The sequence below is a fragment of the Dermacentor variabilis genome, chromosome 11 (genome assembly GCF_050947875.1).
Source record: "Dermacentor variabilis isolate Ectoservices chromosome 11, ASM5094787v1, whole genome shotgun sequence".
Lineage (NCBI taxonomy): Eukaryota > Metazoa > Arthropoda > Arachnida > Ixodida > Ixodidae > Dermacentor > Dermacentor variabilis.
The window spans coordinates 52,556,408-52,567,867 of record NC_134578.1 but is presented as its reverse complement, the minus strand read 5'-3'; positions in this window follow the sequence as shown (position 1 = coordinate 52,567,867).

Genomic DNA, 11,460 nt, shown 5'->3' with positions numbered 1-11,460 from the left:
ATTGCTGAACACAGGACAGTACGCTTCTATGCGGCAAGGAATAATAAAGATCCTTTACATCAATAGAAAACGCCTGAAGACCACGGTCAGAATGTGATGTCAAAACATCAATCACAGCATCTAAGCTCTTAACGAGGAAAGGGTCGCTGACAGGCAGAAGGCCCAACTTTTGCTGTAAAAACACCCCCAATGGCTTTTGCCAAGTATCAATTTCTGACATAACCCGTAATGGGACGCCGCGTTTATGCGTTTCGGCACTGAAGAAAACTGGTAGGTGATCTTGCTTGCTGCTTTTTTTTTTAAATCACATTGTGACCGTGGTCTTCAGGCGTTTTCTAGTGAAAACGCCCGAAGGCGTTACTTAGTTGAAAGTTTGCGCTTGGTGTGTCGTCTTCTCTCACGTCCGTGTTTTTTTTTGTGTCACGCAATATCATTTAGGCCCCCATTTACCCTGCCCCATTCGAAGCATTGCCTCGTCAGGCAATGCCACGTTCTTTTATGCCAGCTATTGCCAGTGACCTTATAATGACGCCCCACGATGAACTTAATCATTTGCATAAAGGTTTCCCTTCCTCATTTGACTGCCAAACATTATCACTCGGCCACAGAACAACTGTTTCCCAAACTGTCGACACTGGGAGCGAGGCACCCATTTGACAGCATCTCTAGCGGGTATTGGGAACCAAAAGACGCGTTATCAATGACCAGGTGAACGATATGCTCAAACACGGTGTCATTTAGCCTTATAGTAGTCCCTGGGCATCACCAGTTGTCCTAGTTGAAAAGTAGACGACATGATATGATTTTGCGTTGACTATCGAAAGCTGAACAAGATTACTTCAAAGGATGTACACCCGTTGCCATCTTTCGACGACGCACTTGACTATTTGCAATGAGCGGAGTTCTTTTTTAATTAGAAGACCAATCAGCATACTTGCAGGGGCCCAAGGCTAACTTTGTCTGTTGTAAAACCGCATTTCTTGAAACACCAGACTTCTTGTATGAATTCACTGTAATCGTTGGGCCTGTGCACTAAGCCCACCACCTTTAAACGCATGATGGAGGGTATCTTGCGCTGCGTGATTTGGCATGCTTGTCTCTGCTATCTCGATGACGTGGTAGTCTTTTCCTCTGATTTTTAGAGGTATCTTCGCCGTTTACATCAAGTTTCGACCTTTTTAAGGAACGGTGGTGTCCAACTTAACTTGAAGGAGTACCTATTTACAGCTCGAAAACTTACTAAATTTGGCCACTATGTACCCAAAGAAGGCATTCTTCCTCACCCTGCTAAACATCGCACGATATCCGAGTTCCCGAAGCCCACTAAATTAAAAACACTAGGCAGCTTCATTGCACTATGCTTCTATTTTCGTTGTTCCTTTCGCAATTTCGATACGGTTTCGCACCACTAAATCAACTTCTCGAAAGCGACAATGAACCTTTAACCTTGTCCGAAGCCTGTGATGGTGCATTTATGACTTTTCGTCACCTACTTACATCTCCGTTAATCTTCAGCCATTTTGCTCCAAGCGCACCTATAGAACTTCACAATGATGCCAGAAGAGTCGGCCTTGATGCGGTGCTCGCGCAACGTAAGAACACTAATGCCGAATTCGTGGTCGCTCCATGCCAGTCGTGCCCTCACAAAACCTGAGGCCAATTATTCAGTAACAGAAAAAGAGTGCCTGGCCATCGTGTGGGCTCTTGAGAAATTTGTCCGTATCTCTATGGTCGACACTTTGACGTGCTAACGGATCATCACGCTCTTCGCTGGTTGTCTATGCTCGAAGACCCGCCGGGCCGCCTCGCTCGGCAGGCCATCCGAATCCCGGAATACGATATCCGTGTCGTCCATCGCTCTGGACACAGACACCCCGAAGCCGATGCCCTCTCGGACGCTGGTACTTCTATCTACAGATATGATATCTCACCACTTGTAATCCGGGCCATGCCCTCGGAGCAACGAAAAGACCCATGTATCGTCATGATATTCGATTTTTGTCAAATCCTCCGGTTGATTCGCCACCACGCGCATTACGCCGACAGGTGCGGCATTTCACCATCCGGGAGCGACTTTTATAACGCCGCAACTACCACAATGACGGCCGTATCTGGCTCGTAATAGTGCCCCAACACCTCTGAAAAGATTTATGCTCCGATTTTCACTATCGCCCACAGTATGGACACAGCGAAGCGTCAAAAACCTATAAACGGCTACTCCTACGACTTTATTAGCGTCGGATCTACAACTTTGTCCACAAATACGCACACTCCTGCATCGCCTGGCAACGACGCAAGAATGTCCTGCATCTCTCCGCCGCACCTCTACAGCCACTTCCCCGCCACGCTCGCCCATTTGACCGTGTCGGCATTGAATTATACGGGCCTCTTCCATCTACTGGCGCTGGTAACCGATCAATTGTTGTCACCGTAGATCATTTGACACCATATGCTGAAATGGCGACTTGCCTGCCACATCAGCATGAGACGTCACCTCGTTCATTCTAAACAACTTTGTTCTCCGCCATGGCACACCTCGTGAACTGCTGAGCGATCGGGGTCGCGTATTTCTCTTTGACGTACTGCACTCACTCCTACTTGAGTGCCAAATTATTCGCCGCACCCCTACCGTTTATCATCCATAGACCAATGGCTTAACAACATGATTCAACATAACTCTTGGTGATGTATGTTGCGTCTGACCACTCCAACTGCAATCTTGCACTTCCATTCATCACATACGCATATAACACTGTTTCTCAAGCCACTTCCAGATTATTACCCTTCCTTCTTCTTTACGGCCGCCAACTCTCTAGCACCATCGATACAGCTCTGCCCCACCGGCCGGGCCCTGCTGAAAGCTCACCGGTTTCAACGATAGCTCCCCATGCCAAGAAATGCCGACAACTAGCCAGTTTTTTGACGTCTCCTCAACATGTATCGCCGAAAAGACCGTCGTGGCCTCAACCCACCCCTTCACCCTTTCCCATCCCCTTACTCGTCTGGCTTTAGGTCCCGCCTGTTGCTGCTCCTGGCCTTTCGTCCAAGATCCTCACGCAGTACCACGGGCCCGACCGCATGGTTGCGCAACCATCAACAGGTAATTACGTCGTTGAACTCGTATAGCAATTTTCCAAGTTCCATCTTCACGGGCGAGGGACTGTGCACATTGACTGGCTCGAGCCGTATTGAGACCCGCTCACCTCTTCCTTGGTCGCAAAGGTGGCCACTCTTCAATTCCAAGGGTAATTGTAAGGAAGAAGATAGGCACACTGAAAAGCACCCTTACCATCCCATGCCTCGTACCCAGTTCGCTCTCTGGCTGCGTCCTACTTGAAGGTGCTGCGTTTGTCGCTGCTGCTCTACGACCTGAATAACCCCCCTTTACAGCTGTAGCGTTTGACGTCAGCTGGATCGAGAGCATTGACGTTGACAAAGTTATTGGCACGCACACAGTAACGTTGGCCGTCAAATGAAAATTTTGTTTCGTTAATTTTATGGAGACTTTAGCCATTTATTTCTCGAAATTTGTATTAATTGTAAGGGATACTGAAGGACTGAATTGCCATGCGAAGTAGTGATAGATTAGTAGATTGCACAGTTAGCAGAGAAAAGCCGGATGAGAGAAGAAAGGCAGAGCGGATGATCTTGAATGCATTGTTTGGATCGCACCGCTGGTACGATCGGATGGGAACTCGGCGCTGACGCCCGTGGTTGTACCTGGGTCGCAAGCCCCAAGGGTAGCGTTGGCCTGGCGGCCTGGGGTACAACTGGAAGCATCCGAAGGTCCCGGCAAAGCATGAGTCGACTGGTAACAACAAAACAACTTGTTTATTTTAACATCGCAAAGAGTTGGCGGTCAGGTTGACCGAAGTAGAGAGACGGGAGAGCACTTTACTCAACAGAAGAAATCGGAGCCCTCCTTTTGGCGTCCGGGGGCAGCTGTTTTTATACTCTCGCAGTTGAGGGCAAGAAGGAACCCCTCAAAAGACGAGCACGTGAATGTACAATGGGCTAATGGTGACGCACACTGTCGTAGCGCTGCCGTAGCACCATGTCGAGCACGATCTCGTAGCACCCTGTTGTAGCGCTGCCGTAGCACCATGTCGAGCTCGATCTCGTAGCACCCTGTTGTAGCGCTGCCGTAGCACCATGTCGAGCACGATCTCGTAGCACCCTGTTGTAGCGCTGCCGGTCGGGCACAATGACTGTAATGAGAGGATGATCCCTGCTTTCGCATCGCCTGGTTCGGGCACAATGACTGGAATGAGAGGGTGATCCTTTGCGGTCGCATCGCCGCAGTCGCGCCTGGAAACACCTGCCGATGAGTGTTGCGGCGACGACGATCGGGCCAAAATGTCTGCCGCCCCGCCGCAGTCGCGCCGGCAAAACCACGTGTCGCAGGCGAAACGCAACAGACCGCCCCGCCGGGGGAAGGAGATCCCGATGGACAGGGGACTGCATCCGCTGTCCGGAGGGATGTCGCTCGATGATGCTCATAACCGAAGTCGGGCGTCCCTCGACGTTTCTTGAGCGCAGCGCACAGAGAAGGCCTCGTTCTCTCGTTCAGGTTCGCACGGGACACTGCAAAGTGACTTCGGGAGAGTTCACATTTTTGTTCTCGTTCCCGGCAAGCGTTAGAACTACGCTGAAACTCAACCGCTCAGTCAGCAAGCACGGCACAACCCTCACTAAGCCCTGCCAGGCTCTTTCCCCTTTTTATACCACTGCCTAGTTCCTTACAGTAGTCTAGCATCACTCAGAACGCGTCCACAAATTGGAAAATTGCACTAGAAAGCATATCATCACTTTGAAACACTAAACAAAAGCAATATGTTAAAAAAAATCCTGCCTCAGGAAGAAAAACATCAGTAACCAACAATTTTGAGGCTGATTCCTACGTTAGGGGCTTCGACTTAAGCCATCGGCGTTACCGTTGAGACTCCCCTTTTTGTAACGCACCTCAAAGGAATATTGTTGTAAAGCGAGGCTCCAGCGCAGGAGGCGGCCATTTTTGGGAGAGATGGTGTGCAGCCATTGGAGAGGGCAGTGATCCGTCTCAATGATAAACCTCGAGCCGGCTAGATAGCATGACAATTTCTGAACGGCCCACACGAGACACGCACACTCTTTCTCGGTGGCGCTATACGCCTGCTCACGACTGGTCAGCTTACGACTAGCATACAGGACGGGGTGTTCTACTTCTCCCTTTTTCCGTTGGCACAGTACAACGCCCATGCCTCGCTCACTAGCATCGCACTGAACAATGAACCCTTTTGTATAGTCTGGCGATCGTAGCACAGGCTGGCTTGTTAGGGCACTCTTTAGGGCGCTAAAAGCTCTTTCCTTTGTCTCGTCCCAGACGACTGTTTGAGGCTCTGTCTTTCTTAGAGCATCCGTCAGGGGAGCCGCGATATCAGAGTACCTAGGGATGTACCTCTGATAGTAGCCGGCGACACCCAAGAACGACCGAATATCGGTCTTGGTGCGCGGTTGCGGAAAGTCTCGCACAGCGCCCACTTTTATTTCAGAGGGGCGGCGACGACCCTGACCAATCACGTGACCGAGGTAGACAACCTCGGCCTGTGCTAACTGGCACTTAGGAGCCTTGACTGTCAAGCCCGCTTCGCGCAGGCGGGTTAGCACTGCCCGCAAGTGTGCCATATGCTCAGACCAGGATGCGGAGAATATCGCTACGTCGTCTAGATACGGTAAAGCGAATTCTTGCTGTCCCCGCAACACTTTATCCATGAGGCTTGAAAAACAGTATGGCGCGTTCTTCAAACCAAAACTCAACACTTTAGGACGGAATGTTCCCATTGGTGAAATGAACGCCGCATACCTACTAGCCTCTTCTGTAAGTGGAACCTGCCAATAACCCCTGACAAGATCTAGGGTGGAAATAAACTGAGCGCTACTAACTTTCTCAAGGCGCTCCTCGATGTTAGGGATCGGATAAATTTGATCCTTAGTGATGGAATTAAGCCTGCGGTAGTCGACGCAAGGACGAGGTTCCTTGCCCGGTACCTCAACTAAAATCAAAGGGGAGGTATAATCACTCTCACCTGCCTCAATAACACCGAGCTGTAGCATTTTCTTTACCTCAGCCTCCATAATATCGCTCTGGCGGGGTGACACCCGATACGCCTTGGATCGTACTGGCTCTGGGGAGGTAAGTTCTATATCATGAGTAAGTACAGAAGTCCTACCAGGCCTCTCAGAGAACAGACCTTGAAACTCTTGTAATAGCTGGTGTAGTTCGGTTTTCTGCTCGGGCGACAGCGGTGCTTTACTGATAAGGTCACTAATGACTTGACCGGTGTCTTCCCTGTTCGTCACTGAGCCTAGTCCCGGAAGCTCGACCGGAAGCTCTTCAGGAACGTTTACCATCATGCACACCACTGCTTCCCTTTGTCTATAAGGTTTGAGCAGATTACAGTGGTAAACTTGCTGTGCTTTCCGCTTTCCTGGCAGACTTACCACGTAGTTAACGTCCGACAGTTTCTGAACAATTCGTGCTGGGCCCTCCCACTGCACGTCTAGTTTGTTGTTTAGCGATGTGCGCAATATCATGACCTCATCGCCAACCTCAAAACGACGGGCCCTGGCTGTCCGATCATAATAAACCTTGGCCCTCTGCTGGGCCTTTGTCATTGCTTCACCTGACAACTCCTGTGCCCTTCTTAAGCGTTCGAGGAGCTTAAGCACGTACTCCACCACGACTGGGTCGTCGCCCCTACCTTCCCATGATTCTCGAAGCATGCGAAGCGGAGACCGAAGCGAGCGACCGTACACCAGTTCGGCTGGCGAAAACCCCGTAGCCGCATGCGGCGCGGTCCTTAAAGCAAACATCACCCCAGGCAGACACAGCTCCCAGTCAGTTCGATGTTCAAAACACAACGCTCTCAACACGCGCTTCATGACGGAGTGGAGCTTCTCCACGGAATTCGACTGTGGGTGGTACACTGAGCTGTGTAACAGCTTTACCCCACACCTTTCGAGAAAAGTTGTCGTCAAAGCGCTAGTAAACACTGTGCCCTGATCTGATTGGATTTCCGCAGGGAAACCAACTCGCGCAAATATGGACAGTAGTGCATTAACTATCTCAACTGAGCTGAGTTCTTTAAGCGGCACTGCTTCAGGGAACTTTGTCGCTGGGCAGATCACAGTCAAAATGTGTCTGTACCCCGTGGCTGTTACCGGCAGAGGTCCCACAGCATCAATAACGAGCCGTCTAAAAGGCTCCGTTATGATAGGTACCAATTTCAACGGCGCCCTCGATTTGTCCCCTGGTTTGCCCACCCGCTGACAAGTGTCACATGTCCTCACGAAATGGTCTGCGTCCCGAAAACACCCTGGCCAATAGTACTCTTGCAAGAGACGGTCCTTAGTTTTCTTAACTCCTAGGTGTCCGGACCACGAACCCCCGTGTGACAAGCGCAACAGATCCTGACGATAGCATTGAGGCACGACCAGCTGATCGAACTCCACTCCTCGTCGGTCTAGATACTTCCGGTACAGGACTCCACCTCTTTCCACAAAACGCGCAGTTTTCCTGGCGATACCTTCTTTGACATTGCAGCGTATGTTTTCTAGGCTACCATCCTTCTTTTGCTCGGCTATCAAAGCCGACCGGCTGACTTTTAGCAACCTATCAAGTCCGTCTGACGTAGGCGCGATGAGCAAATCAGTAGATAGCTCTTCTAACTTTCCCGTGTCGGGCGTTTCCTCTCCAGTATCTAGCGCCTTTAACGTTACAGACTCCAGTTTATTCAGTTCGGGCGTGCTCTGAATATCAGCTTGCTGCGCCTCTGACCCTTCTTCGTTGTTTGATAACGTCGGCCCCGCAACTACCGCCTTTGCAGCGAGCTCCCGAACCTTCGATCTGGTTAAGGCCTGAACACTAGCTTCACCAAACAAAAGCCCCTTCTCGCGCAGGAGGTGATCGGACCTGTTTGAAAATAGGTACGGGTACTGGGGTGGCAGCATAGATGACACTGCCGCCTCTGTCTCAAGCGCTCCGAAAGGTCCTTCAATAAGCACCTTTGCTACTGGCAGACACACGCTATGAGCTTCCACGGCTTGCTTGATCCACGCGCACTCGCCCGTGAACATATGGGGTTCTACGTAAGATGGGTGAACTACATCCATCGTAGCTGCGGAATCGCGAAGCACTCGGCACTCTTTCCCGTTCACGAGGAGGTCTCGCATGTAAGGCTCGAGAAGCTTCATGTTCTCGTCAGTGCTGCCTATTGAAAAAAACACAACTTTTGGTGTTGTTTCCGGACACTGCGCCGAAAAGTGACCCGGCTTCTGGCACGTATAACAAACGCCCGCTCGCCTCATCTCGAACCGCTTTCTGCGTTCGGCTTCGGCTGCCGCCGTCTCTTTACGTTTGGTCGGACTGCTTTCACTTGCATCCTCACTACGCGTGTTCCCCTTTGCTCTCATGGGTGTGAACTTCGGCCTCTCAAACTTCGAGCCAAATTCACCCTTTTCACCGTCCTTAGCTCCGCGAGCCCGACGCGTCACAAACTCCTCGGCTAGCTCAGCGGCTTTAGCCACCGTACAAACGTCTGGCCTATCCAAGACCCAGTATCGCACGTTCTCCGGTAACCGACTATAAAACTGTTCTAGCCTGAAGCACTGCAGAACTTTATCGTGGTCACCAAACGCTTTCTCTTCTTTGAGCCACTCCTGCATGTTTGACATAAGCCTATACGCAAACTCTGTATATGACTCACTTTTGCCTTTCTCATTTTCCCGAAACTTCCGACGGAACGCCTCCGCAGACAGCCGGTACTTTTTTAGAAGACTCGATTTCACTGTGTCGAAATCCTCTGCCTCCTCTCTATCCAAGCGAGCGACTACGTCGGCCGCCTCGCCGGGTAACAAAGTGAGCAAGCGCTGTGGCCACGTTTCCCGAGAGAACCCCTGCTTCTCGCACGTTCGCTCAAAGTTAACCAGGAACAAACCAATGTCCTCTCCAAGCTTAAACGGCCGCATCAGGTCAGTCATTTTGAACAATACGCGTTCTCCTGCACCGTGTGCCTGACTTCCATTACGAGCGCGTTCCATCTCTACCTCAAGACGCTTCATTTCCAAAGCGTGTTGACGGTCACGCTCTTGTTGCTCTCGCTCTTTCTGTTCTTTACGTTCACGCTCTTCTTTTTCTTTCTGTTCTTTACGTTCACGTTCTTCTTTTTCTTTCTGTTCTTTAAGTTCACGCTCTTCTTTTTCTTTTTGCTCTTTAAGTTCGCGCTCCTGTCTTTTTGCAGTCTCCCTCTCTTCAATGGTCTCAAGGCATTCCGACAGCTCGTCATCCTCAGCCTCTATTTCAAGAATAGCCTTTATCAGTTCTGGTTTTCTGAGTTTGTCCGAGACATCCAGACCCAACTCTCTTGCAAGCTCCAACAATTTCGGTTTGCGCAACGACTTCAAATCCATGGCTACTCTGAATGCTGCTTTCTCTACTGCTTACTATTGTCTTGCCGCAAACTAACCCGGCAGCAACGACAACCACAATTACCAGCTCTGTTTCTGACACTAACAAAAGCCTGGCAAAGCTCAGAAGAAGAAAGTCCCGCACTCACCAAACCTCGCAGGCAGGAATTCCGCGCAGTCGTTCCGCTGCAGGCAACCAGTCGTCACACAGGGCTCGTTGCACTGCTCCCGGATCGTCGTTGAGCTGCTCAGCATACAGTCAACTGCATCTCTTCGCTGCTGGCCTCCGTTGTCGCGATCTCACCGCTGGCAGACAGTTGTTTGAAGTCGGAGGTGATCTCACCGCTGCCAACCAGATGTTTGGATCGCACCGCTGGTACGATCGGATGGGAACTCGGCGCTGACGCCCGTGGTTGTACCTGGGTCGCAAGCCCCAAGGGTAGCGTTGGCCTGGCGGCCTGGGGTACAACTGGAAGCATCCGAAGGTCCCGGCAAAGCATGAGTCGACTGGTAACAACAAAACAACTTGTTTATTTTAACATCGCAAAGAGTTGGCGGTCAGGTTGACCGAAGTAGAGAGACGGGAGAGCACTTTACTCAACAGAAGAAATCGGAGCCCTCCTTTTGGCGTCCGGGGGCAGCTGTTTTTATACTCTCGCAGTTGAGGGCAAGAAGGAAGCCCTCAAAAGACGAGCACGTGAATGTACAATGGGCTAATGGTGACGCACACTGTCGTAGCGCTGCCGTAGCACCATGTCGAGCACGATCTCGTAGCACCCTGTTGTAGCGCTGCCGTAGCACCATGTCGAGCTCGATCTCGTAGCACCCTGTTGTAGCGCTGCCGTAGCACCATGTCGAGCACGATCTCGTAGCACCCTGTTGTAGCGCTGCCGGTCGGGCACAATGACTGTAATGAGAGGATGATCCCTGCTTTCGCATCGCCTGGTTCGGGCACAATGACTGGAATGAGAGGGTGATCCTTTGCGGTCGCATCGCCGCAGTCGCGCCTGGAAACACCTGCCGATGAGTGTTGCGGCGACGACGATCGGGCCAAAATGTCTGCCGCCCCGCCGCAGTCGCGCCGGCAAAACCACGTGTCGCAGGCGAAACGCAACAGCATATAAGGAAAAAGAGGCGATCTATGACGGAGTCTTTAAGTACACCGGAGCGTACGTATCACGCTGCGCCAGTGTAAGAGTTGGAGTCAAGAAACTGTTGGCGAGTGGTTACGAATTTTATATTCAACTTGACAACTGACTCGGCAAGGTGCGCTGCAGTGACCATAGGATGGTAAGAACTTGAATTAGCCTAGACTTGAGCAGCGAACGGAAGAAACTGGTACATAAGAATCTGACCAATGAGTTAGCCGTAAGAGGGAAAATAGAGGAATTCCGCATCAAGCTACAGAACAGATATTCAGCCTTAACTCAGGAAGAGGACCTTAGTGTTGAAGATACGAACGACAACCTTATGGGCATCATTAAGGAACGTGCAATAAAAGTCGGTGGTAACTCCGTTAGGCAGGATAGCAGTGAGCTATCGCAGGAGACTAAAGATCGAATCAAGAAATGCCAATGTATGAAAGCCTCTAACTCTACAGCTAGAATAGAACTCGCATAACTTTCCAAGTTAATCGACCAGCGTAAGACAGCCGACATAAGGAAGTATAATAAGGATAGAATTGAACATGCTCTCAGGAAAGGAGGAAGTCTAAAAGCAGTGAAGAAGAAACTAGGAATAGGCAAGAATCAGATGTGTGCGTTAAGAGACAAAGCCGGCAAAATCATTACTGATATGAATGAGATCCTTCATGCGGCTGAGGAGTTCTAAATATATTTTTACAGTACTAGTGGCACCCGCCACGAATATGGAAGAGAGAGTAGCCTAGAGCCATTTGAAATCCCACAAGTAACGCCGGAAGAAGTAAAGAAAGCCTTGGGAGCTATGCAAAGGGGGAAGGTACCTGCGGAAGATCAGGTAACACCAGATTTGTTGAAGGATGGTGGGCAGATTGTT